Source organism: Arachis stenosperma, chromosome 1, assembly GCF_014773155.1.
Source record: "Arachis stenosperma cultivar V10309 chromosome 1, arast.V10309.gnm1.PFL2, whole genome shotgun sequence".
NCBI lineage: Eukaryota > Viridiplantae > Streptophyta > Magnoliopsida > Fabales > Fabaceae > Arachis > Arachis stenosperma.
The window spans coordinates 89,784,642-89,795,487 of NC_080377.1; positions in this window are offsets into that span (position 1 = coordinate 89,784,642).

Below are 10,846 nucleotides of genomic sequence, written 5' to 3' on the forward strand. Positions count from 1 at the left end.
TGATGTACCGGATACTCGTAGACGTAAGGGTCCTCGAACTCATAGAAGATCATGCCCGTCTCCATCTGAGGAGGAGGAAGGGAGAGAAAGGGTAAGAACTGGGGAGTTCTTAGTAGGGTCGGGGTTGTTAGTTACATTCATTTATTTGGTTTTGATTAACAGATGGATAATAGGATACAGTAAAGTAGTAAACAAAAGTAAAAATAGATAGAAAAATAGAAAACAGAACACAAACAGAAGAATATAAGAAAATAAAGCATAAACATAGCACTCAAGCAAAGAAATAGATCACACACAAGTAGGAATGCAACAGAGAAAAATGCGCAGACAAGAATGATGCATGTCTAGTCCTAGTGCAGGTAATGAGCTCATTTGTCGGTTTCTACCCGCTCCCGACGTAACCCAGCATTACCAGCCGGATATGGCTTTCCTGTTGGCTATACCCCTATGTACAGGAAAGAACCCCTCTGCCACCACAGGGTTCGGTTCACGCAGGAAATAACACGTCTGCCACTGTTAGGATGTATGCCGACACACCTTCTGTATACAGGAAATAACCTCTCTACCACTTGATAAACCCCATTTTTAGGGTTTATCTTGTATTGAATTTAGAGTATTTTGATAACCTTTTCTCGCATTTAGCCTATGAATTGGCATGGTTTTGTAATCTCTCCCGTATTTGTGTTTAAGTGTAAAAACATGCTTTTTAAGCCTTATTTTGATGAATTCTAATTCTTCTTTCATTCCATAATATGCCTTGATGTGTTTGCTAGTAATTCTAGGATAGAAATAGGATAGGCATGGATCAAAGGGAGCAAGGAAGGAAGCTTACAAGTGGAGAGAAGCATAAAAAGTTGAAGAAGTGGAATCAGCCAAGCACGCGCACGCGCACAGGGCGCTCGCGCGCACATCGCAGAATTAGCCAGGGACGCGCACGCGTACCGTGCGCGCATGCGTCGTAGTCCGCACATGACTTCATTAAAGCAACACGTGCCTGGCGATTTGGAAGGCTTTCTGAACCCATTTTGGCGCCAATTGTTGATAGAAAGGAATAAAAGGATCAAGGATTGAAGGGGAAAGGGGATTGAATCCATCACATAGCATAGTTAGTTTTGAGTTTAGAGTAGTTTTAGAGAGAGAAGCTCTCACTTCTCTCTAGAATTAGGATTAGGTTTAGGTTAATCTCTCTTCTTAGATTTAGGTTTAATTCATGCTTTAATTCACTTTTCCTTTATCAAGTCTTAATCTTCTCTTCTTCCTCTTTCTAGTTATGTGCTTTAATAATTGTAATTCTTCATTTTGTTTTGGATAGATTGTTGTTCATTTGTTTTCTTTCAATAATGCAATTTGAGGTAATTCATGATAATTGTGATTTCCTTGATTTGTTGTTGTTAATTCTTTGCAATAATTGTTGTTAGATTTTGTCCTCGTTGTTGATTTACTATGTTTTCCTTTTATGCCTTCCAAGTGTTTGATGAAATGCTTGGTTAGATTTTAGTGTAGATTTTGTTCCTCTTGGCCTAGGTAGAGTAATTAGTGACTTTTGAGTTATCTAATTCCCTTGTTGATTGATAATTAGAAGTTGCTAATTGATTTGAATGCCTCTAAAGCTAGTCTTTCCTTTAGGAGTTGATTAGGACTTGAGGAATCAAATTGATTCATCCACTAGACTTTCCTCCATGGTTAGAGGTTAACTAAGTGGGAGCAATGGATGATTTGTCATCACAATTGAGGAGGATAACTAGGATAGGACTTCTAGTTCTCATATCTTGCCAAGAGCTTTGTTAGTTGTTAGTTCATTTTCCTTGCCATTTATATTTCTTGTCCAAAATCTTAAAAAAACCCCAAATATAACCCACAACCAATAACAAGACACTTTATTGTAATTCCTAGGGAGAACGACCCGAGGTCCAATACTTCGGTTTATAAATTTTAAGGGTTTGTACTAGTGACAAACAACTTTTTGTATGAAAGGATTATTGTTAGGTTTAGAAACTATACTTTACAACGAGATTTCATTAGTGAAATTCTAAACCGTCAAAAATCCAATCATCAAAATGGCGCCGTTGCCAGGGACTTGCAATGGTGTTATGTTATTGGTTATTGTACATATGTGAATAGTGTGAATAGGTTTATCTTTTGTTTCTTTCTTAATTTTCGTTAGTTTTATTTTGTTCTCCCATTATGAATTCTCACTTTGGCTATGAGTTTGGGTCTAATTATGTTGTAGGTGATGAGAGCTTCAATGAGAATGTGTATCAAGGATGGGACAATCAAAGGTGGGAAGAGCCATATGCATATGATCAATACTCATGGCAACAACCTCCACCTATGCACTATGAAGAAGAGCCATTCTATGATGCATACCAATCAAATGGCTATGGTGAATCTCCTTGTGGCTATCAAGAACCACCACCATATGCCTATGATCCATACCCTCAACATAACTCTCAACCATACTCACAAGCCCTTTCTTACCAACCACCTTCATATGACCCTAATCCATATCCATCCTACCAACAACCATATGAGCCACATGAACCACACATAAAGCCACCACCATCCCAACATCACCACTTTCAAGAGCCACCCCCTCCATATTATTACCAAGATAAACCACCTCCAATATATGAAACTTTCCAACCACAAGATGAATACTACTTTCCACCACAACCTCCCATGGAAGAATACTCATGTCCTTCAATCCAAGAGCCCTATGGTCCTACTCATGATATCCAAGAGGAACAAGAGTCAAGGGATTATCTCAAGGAAGCATTGGATCAATTTCAAGCAACCATGGATTGTGTTGTGCAACAAGTGGAAAGAATGGAAAACATTGAACCAACACAACTCTACCAAGAAGAACCACCTTCCTATTATGAACCCTTTCCCCAAAATGTTGAATCCTTCCAACCACCCCAACCTCTAATGGATGAAACCCTTGGTGTTCTTGTTCAAGGGCAAGAAGAGATAAAAAGGGATGTGCAAAATTTCATGGCCGCTTTGGATGCAGTAACAAATCAATTAGCCTCCCAATGCTTGAACACTCAAAGAACTCCCATGGCTACATGTGGAGAATCAAATGAAGAACATAGCATGAAGGAGAGATTGGAAACTCCGGTGGGAAATGAGGGAAGTTGCTTTGTATTGGAACAATTGGAGGAAGCTTTAATTATTGAAGACAAGGAAGAAGTAGTAGAAGACTTAGGAGATGCGGAGCCTCCATGGGAACATAGAGTTGAAGAAAACTCCTCCAAAATGATTGAGATTGATGCTAGGAAGGAAAGTGCACACCTTCCAAGGCATATTCCATATGAAGACTTGGATGGAATAGAGCAAGAATTGAGTTCCCATGGCAATGAAGAGCAAACATCAAGTCCTAATGGTGGAGAATCCTTTGAACTTGAAGACCCTTCTCCCGGTGCATTTGAAAATATTGTGGAGGTAAACTTCTTTCACCCTCCCAATTATGGTTTGATTAAGGGAAGAGGCTTAGATAGTGGTAATGAACAAAGGATTGAATTAGAGAAATCTTGTGAAGAGGTGGAAGTCCCTAGAAATAGAAGAATGGGGATTGGTTATGCTTTGTCAAGATCGTTGAAAGCACCTTTACCTAAGTTGTCATCTACTCTTTCACTTGAGTGGGTAAAATTCATTTCTATTAGCTTTATTGTCCCACTTGAGTATGGCTTGCTTGAAATGAATGGTCAACTTAGGATGCTTTGTGGGATGAAGCATAAGCGAAAGATGTTTCGTGGTTGGCGTTGCAAATCAAGGCTCATTTTGGTCTATACTTCAAGAGTTGAATGCAAAGGTGGGACTAGTGCTTAAATAGATGGGTCTAGGAGGTTTGTTGGGCACTTCATAGAGAATTCATCTTGTTCACCACCCGGATGGACCAATAATGATGATCAACTTCAAGATGGGTGTGAAAATAAAGTGTGGGATCCCGGATCACAAGAAGAGGATCAACTTTGGGAGCCCCAAGCTTGTGAAGAACTCCATCAACACTTGGCTCAATCCATGAGAAATCTTGGGGCACAATGGAGAACCAAGCATTGGTGGGAGTTCCAAGACGAGTACAAGCACAAGCCACCATGACAATGAGTCTCTCAACATGTCCAACTTAAGGACTTAAAATAAAAGTGCTAGGTGGGAGACACCCTACCATGGTAAACTCTTTCCACTCTCTTTTAATTCTGCTTAATAAGTGATTTGAGTTGCCATTGTAGGTAGATGTTTCATATAAATTTGTTTGTACAACTTAATTGTTAGCATAGTCACATGTATGTTGTGTTTAGTAGTAGATGAATAATATCAAATTGCATTTTTGTGAATTGTATGATGGTTGATTGAATAAAGAGTTGTGAGATGTATAGGGAGCACCTGAGCACAATTTTTCTGCTTAAAGAGCAAAAAAAAAAGGGGGGTGGACACGCGCGCACGATGTACACACACGCGTCCCTAAGCGGATGCATTATCACCCACATTCCAGAGAGTTGGGCCTCTCCTGGGCAAACTTTAAGCAACCAGCCCAACACAACCCACGTTGACGCGCACTACGTGCGTGCGCGCCGATCACGAGAACAAGGAAGTGCACACGGACGCGCACCTGCCGCGTCCGCGTCGATCTGCTGCTGCAAATTCTGAGCCAATATCCAGAAAGTTGCGCTGGACCTGGGCAAACTTTAAGCCCCCAGCCCAACTCATCTCGCGCGGACGCACACTTGCCACGTGCGCGCCCATATGCCAAAAGGAGGAAATGATGCGAGCGCACGCATCGCGCTTGCGCGCCTTATGATAAGCTACTAATGTATGCGGATGCGCACTTGCCGCGTACGCACCCTAGCTGATGCCGTCATCCCAGGCCTTTGTCCAGAGAGTTGGGCGTACGCTGAGCCCACTCTAAGCCTCCAGCCCAACCCCATGTACGCCTGAGCGCGCTGTACGCGCACGCGTAGGTCCCTAGTTTCATCAATGTACGCGGACGCGCAAGGTGCGCACTCACGTCGATTCAAAAAGAGGATAACCCTATTGCGCGATGAGCATTGCGCAGTCGCGCACTCCCTCTTCTTCTCCCTTTCACCGTCTTCTTCTTCCTCTCTCCTTTCTGCAACCGTACACCACCACCACCACAAGGTCAGCCCCTCACTCTCTCTCACCACCAACTAACCCCTCTTCGCTTTCTTTCTCTCTCACTCATCCATTCCGCCCTATCTCTCACTCCCTCGTCGCCGCCGGCAGCACCCTCGCTGCCTCGCCGTACCCGCCACCCTCCACGGCGGCGCTCTGCTCAGTCACTTCCCTGCCCCTTACTCCTTTGCCTTACCTCCATTTTCGCTCTGCTCCAAGTTCCTGCTCCAACTCTGCTTGCTATTAATTTTTTGTTTCTGTTAGCTACTGTTAATTGTTTGTAGTTAGTTAGAATTGGAACTTTGCATGTTAGGTTAGATAGAAATAATTGCTGTTAGGTATCTAGGACTGGATAGAGGATTCTAGGCCTAATAAGTGCTCCGTTTGTGCATAATTTGCTGTTTGTTTACTTGGGTGCTGTATGATTGATTTTGGGTTGCTCTTTTATGACATTTGTGTTGCTGCATGCTATCCCATCGCTGTTGTGCTTAATTGATGTTACTTTCTTGCTGTTTGTGCTATTTTGCTATCCGGGAACGTCCAATTTTAAGCCGGGATGCTGCCCAATTTTCAAGAAATTTAATTTCATTTTGGTCTTTATTACAATTTTGGGCTAATTTTCGTTTCCTTTTGAATTCTGGGATTTGCACCAATCATTGTGAACATGATTTCTATGTCTAGCCACAACTCCTCTTTTCTTTGAGCCTAAATATCATCATGCCACTAATCCATTTTTTCTAACTTACTAATTTCTTTAACCATTTAACTTCTACTCACATTTAACCGTCTTTAACCATTCTTTCAAAGGTATGATGATTTCATTGCTTAATGAATAAGAGTTGTTGACTTTAGTGACCATAACATTGATGATTTCCTTTCAATTCATTGCACCCCGTTGCAATTTCATTTTCATCATCAATAATTACACCTCATTGTATGCATTTTGTGAATCCTTTTGTTAGGCAAGCTTTCTTTCATCATAACACTAACTATCAATCTCACCTCTTACTCACTAACTTGTTTAACCTACTCACTTCATCTTTCTTTACTCGACTCATTAACCGTTCTTTTGAGTTATAATGATGAATATGCCTATTCTTTAAGAATTGTGTACATTGTTGGATGTATTGATTTCTTGGTTTATGTTTCCACTTATGCTTATTTGCACACCAAGTTTTCGATACACATCATGACTGCTTGTCATTCCTCTTACATCTTGAAGTTGCTTTTAATTGCTATATGCTACATGTTTAATTGCTATCATATTTGTCTTTTTCAGGATGTCAGACAAAGGGAAAGCCATAACCACTACCTCCAAGAAAAGAAAATATTCTACACCCTCTATTCCCTCCATTTACAAGAATTATGCTAAGAATCCTTTGAATGACGAAGAAAAGGAAAATTAGTTGCTACCTTCTACCAATCCAACCAAGTTTCCCAATATTTACTGTGAGCTTCGCCTTTCCAAGTATCGGACGACGAAACTGAATATTGAGAAGAAGCTTGTCCTTCCCAATAATGTGAGACGAGCAATTACTAGTCGCATCCTAGAGTTGGGTTTGGACTTTGTTGATAGGGATTTGGGAGATATCAATATTTCTTGGGTTAAGGAATTCTATTGCAACTTCTTCCGTCCTACTCTGGATTCAGTCAGTTGAGGGGTAGAGAGGTTATGATCACTGAGACTGCTATAGAGGAGGCATTGCAGTGCCGACATCTTCCTGATGGCACCTGCGCTCATCAGCAGGCTGAGATAGCTATTTACAGCATGACCTTTGACTTTGAGGCGCTTAGGCGCGTGATTGGTTTACCAGATGCTACTTGGGTCATGGATGCGAACAACACTAAGCCTAAAGGGATGCTCTTTGCTCATCTGACTAGAGAGGCCAAGACTTGGCAGATGATATTTGCCCACTATGTCTTACCCACCACTCACTTCTCTAAGATCCCTATGGAGATGCTGCTTTTGATTGGGTGTGTTATAGAGGGAAACGAGGTTTATTTTCCTCGAATTATTCGGCAGTGTATGTGGCGAGCACACATTCGTGGCCTACTTCCGTTCCCTACCTTGGTTACCAGTATGGCCGCCTTAGCTGAGGTCCCCTGGTCGGATGATGATGTGACACCACCACCCCCAGATGACGATGACAAAGAGGTTACTATTCCTTGGGGTGGTTGGGTGCACGAGAAGCCCCCAGCTAGACGCCGATCTAGGGCCAAAGCAGTGGTAGGGACAACTGGACCTTCGGCAGTCCCATCCTCTTCTACAGCAGCAGCTCCATCTTCTTCGACAGCCCCTTCTTCAGCACCTGAGCCAACTTACTTACTGGTTCAGCGTCTGTTTCGGTTTTTGGAGCGCGAAAGGCACCATGTCAGGCGCCGACTGGATCGGATGGATCAGGCACTTATCTCGTTGGGCGCCGAGTTACCTCCGTTCCTAGACTCTCCAGCCTCGGATGAGCAGGATCATCAGGAGGAGGATGTTGATGAGCCGACTCAGCAGGATGCACCTCCAGCTGCTCCTGACGCCACAGAGATTCAGCACCCCCATGAGGAGCCGGACCCGCAGCCTCAGACAGAGTCAGCACCTACCGTTGTACCTTCCCCTGATCCTCTAATTTAGCATCGAGGACGATGCTCGATCTTAAGTGTGGGGAGGTCACCGGTAGCATCATTAGAGGACCGGTGAACATTTTGGCCATTTTCCTAGTTATCTTACTTTGCATACCTTTTGTATATATTTGATGCATTTTGAGTTTATTTTGGATACTCTTACTATTTTGGTTCGTTTTGGATACCTTTACTGCGTATTTTGGATTATTAGATATTTTGATGCTTTTGGATATTTTTAGATGTTTTGGATGATAGATTCCATACGTTTAGTTGGATTTTTTTCTTTATACATTTTTGCATATCTTCTTTTGTATATCTTTCTTTTTAGTTTGTGGTTGTGATTAGAAACCATGTTTGGAATTGTTAAAACTTAGTTACCCTTTTTGCATAAGAAATGGTTTTAAGTGAAAAAGGAAAGGGTAAACTAAGGAAAATTTTTTATGATTCTTCAATCATAATAATGCTTAGTCAACTATTGAGATTTTCCAAGGAACTTAATTATAGGGCACCAACCCAATTGATTGAAGAAAATTTTTGATGAAACTTGCTTGAATTTCATATTTCGTGAAGCATGTATTGAACTAGGAACACAAGCTTGTGAGACTTGAGCCTATTGATGTGGTTACATTTTATAGCCACTTATTTTCCATTCTTGTGTACAATTGCTCTCTATCTATGATTGTGATTCTTGATTTGCTTGATTCTATATGTCCATTTATTTCTTGTATTCATGCCTTTGTATGATTGAGGCCATTATTTCATTAGCCCACTTACCCAAATAGCCTACCTTTTATTCTCCATTGTTAGCCAATTTTGAGCCTATGCTTAACTAACTTATTCTACTTTTAGCACATTACAAGCCCAAGGCGGAAAACCAATGAAAAGCCCTTGTTTGGATCTTTGATTAGTCTAGGCTAGTGAGAGTGTATATTATTCAAAGTCGGTGAGGTTTTGGAACATTGGATGAGATAAAAAGGGTAGTACACTTTCATATTTAGGAATTGGAAACATATTCATGTATTGATTGAATGTATAAGACCTTATGCAATTGATGTCCTTGTACAAAGTATAAAAAGAAAAAGAAGAAAAAAAAAGGAAGAGAAAAATAAAATGAAAAAAAGGGATATATAAAAAAAAAGAAAAAAAAGAGAAGAAAAATAATAAAAGGGGACAAAATGCCCCAAGGTGAAGTCAATAAAAAGGAATCAATGCATAAGTGTTATGAATCAAGGAACAGAATGCATGAATATGTAAGAAAAAGTGAAGAATGGGTAGTTAGAATAGTTTGAACTTATATAGGTCATTATATAGCTAGGTGGAAAGTCTATGCTAATCCAAGATCTAAACTCTAGTTCACTTAACCATAAATGATCCTACCTTGACCCTAACCCCATTACAACCTAAATGAAAGACCTCATGATGAATGTATGCATGCATGGAATACGTGTTGATTGTTAGAAGAAAATCAAATTTTTGGAAAGCATGATTAGACGAGAATTGAGTGAATTAACCCTTAAACACTTGAGTGAAAAGAGCGGATACACATCCGGTGAGGGTTCAAAAGTTCAATCACATGTGTTAATTCATATTATTTATATTCTTTCAAGCTTGAACTCTTTTTGATAATTCAATACAATTGTGGTTTGGACTTAATTCCTATTATCCTAACTCTTGTGCTTACACATGTTCTCTTAGGAGTTGATTTGTTTGAACTAAGCATTTCCATTTGCATTCACTTTAGGTAGTTGCATTTAGATAGGACTCATATAGTTTAGTTGCATTCAATAAATGTCATACCCCTTAGTTCCTTCTTATTTTAGCATGAGGACATGATAAGGTTTAAGTGTGGGGAGGTTGATAAACCCCATTTTTAGGGTTTATCTTGTATTGAATTTAGAGTATTTTGATAACCTTTTCTCGCATTTAGCCTATGAATTGGCATGGTTTTGTAATCTCTCCCGTATTTGTGCTTAAGTGTAAAAACATGCTTTTTAAGCCTTATTTTGATGAATTCTAATTCTTCTTTGATTCCAAAAGATGCCTTGATATGTTTGCTAGTAATTCCAGGATTGAAATAGGCTAGGCATGGATCAAAGGGAGCAAGGAAGGAAGCATACAAGTGGAGAGAAGCATAAAAAGTTGAAGAAGTGAAATCAGCCAAGCACGCGCACGCGCACAGGGAGCTCGCGCGCACATCGCAGAATTAGCCAGGGACGCGCACGCGTACCGTGCGCGCACGCGTCGTAGTCCGCACATGACTTCATTAAAGCAACACGTGCCTGGCGATTTGGAAGGGTTTCTGAACCCATTTTGGCGCCAATTGCTGATAGAAAGGAATAAAAGGATCAAGGATTGAAGGGGAAAGGGGATTGAATCCATCACATAGCATAGTTAGTTTTGAGTTTAGAGTAGTTTTAGAGAGAGAAGCTCTCACTTCTCTTTAGAATTAGGATTAGGTTTAGGTTAATCTCTCTTCTTAGATCTAGGTTTAATTCATGCTTTAATTCACTTTTCCTTTATCAAGTCTTAATCTTCTCTTCTTCCTCTTTCTAGTTATGTGCTTTAATAATTGTAATTCTTCATTTTGTTTTGGATAGATTGTTGTTCATTTGTTTTCTTTCAAAAATGCAATTTGAGGTAATTCATGATAATTGTGATTTCCTTGATTTGTTGTTGTTAATTCTTTGCAATAATTGTTGTTAGATTTTGTCCTCGTTGTTGATTTACTATGTTTTCCTTTTATGCCTTCCAAGTGTTTGATGAAATGCTTGGTTAGATTTTAGTGTAGATTTTGTTCCTCTTGGCCTAGGTAGAGTAATTAGTGACTCTTGAGTTATCTAATTCCCTTGTTGATTGATAATTAGAAGTTGCTAATTGATTTGAATGCCTCTAAAGCTAGTCTTTCCTTTAGGAGTTGATTAGGACTTGAGGAATCAAATTGATTCATCCACTTGGCTTTCCTCCATGGTTAGCGGTTAACTAAGTGGAAGCAATGGATGATTTGTCATCACAATTGAGGAGGATAACTAGGATAGGACTTCTAGTTCTCATATCTTGCCAAGAGCTTTGTTAGTTGTTAGTTCATTTTCCTTGTCATTTA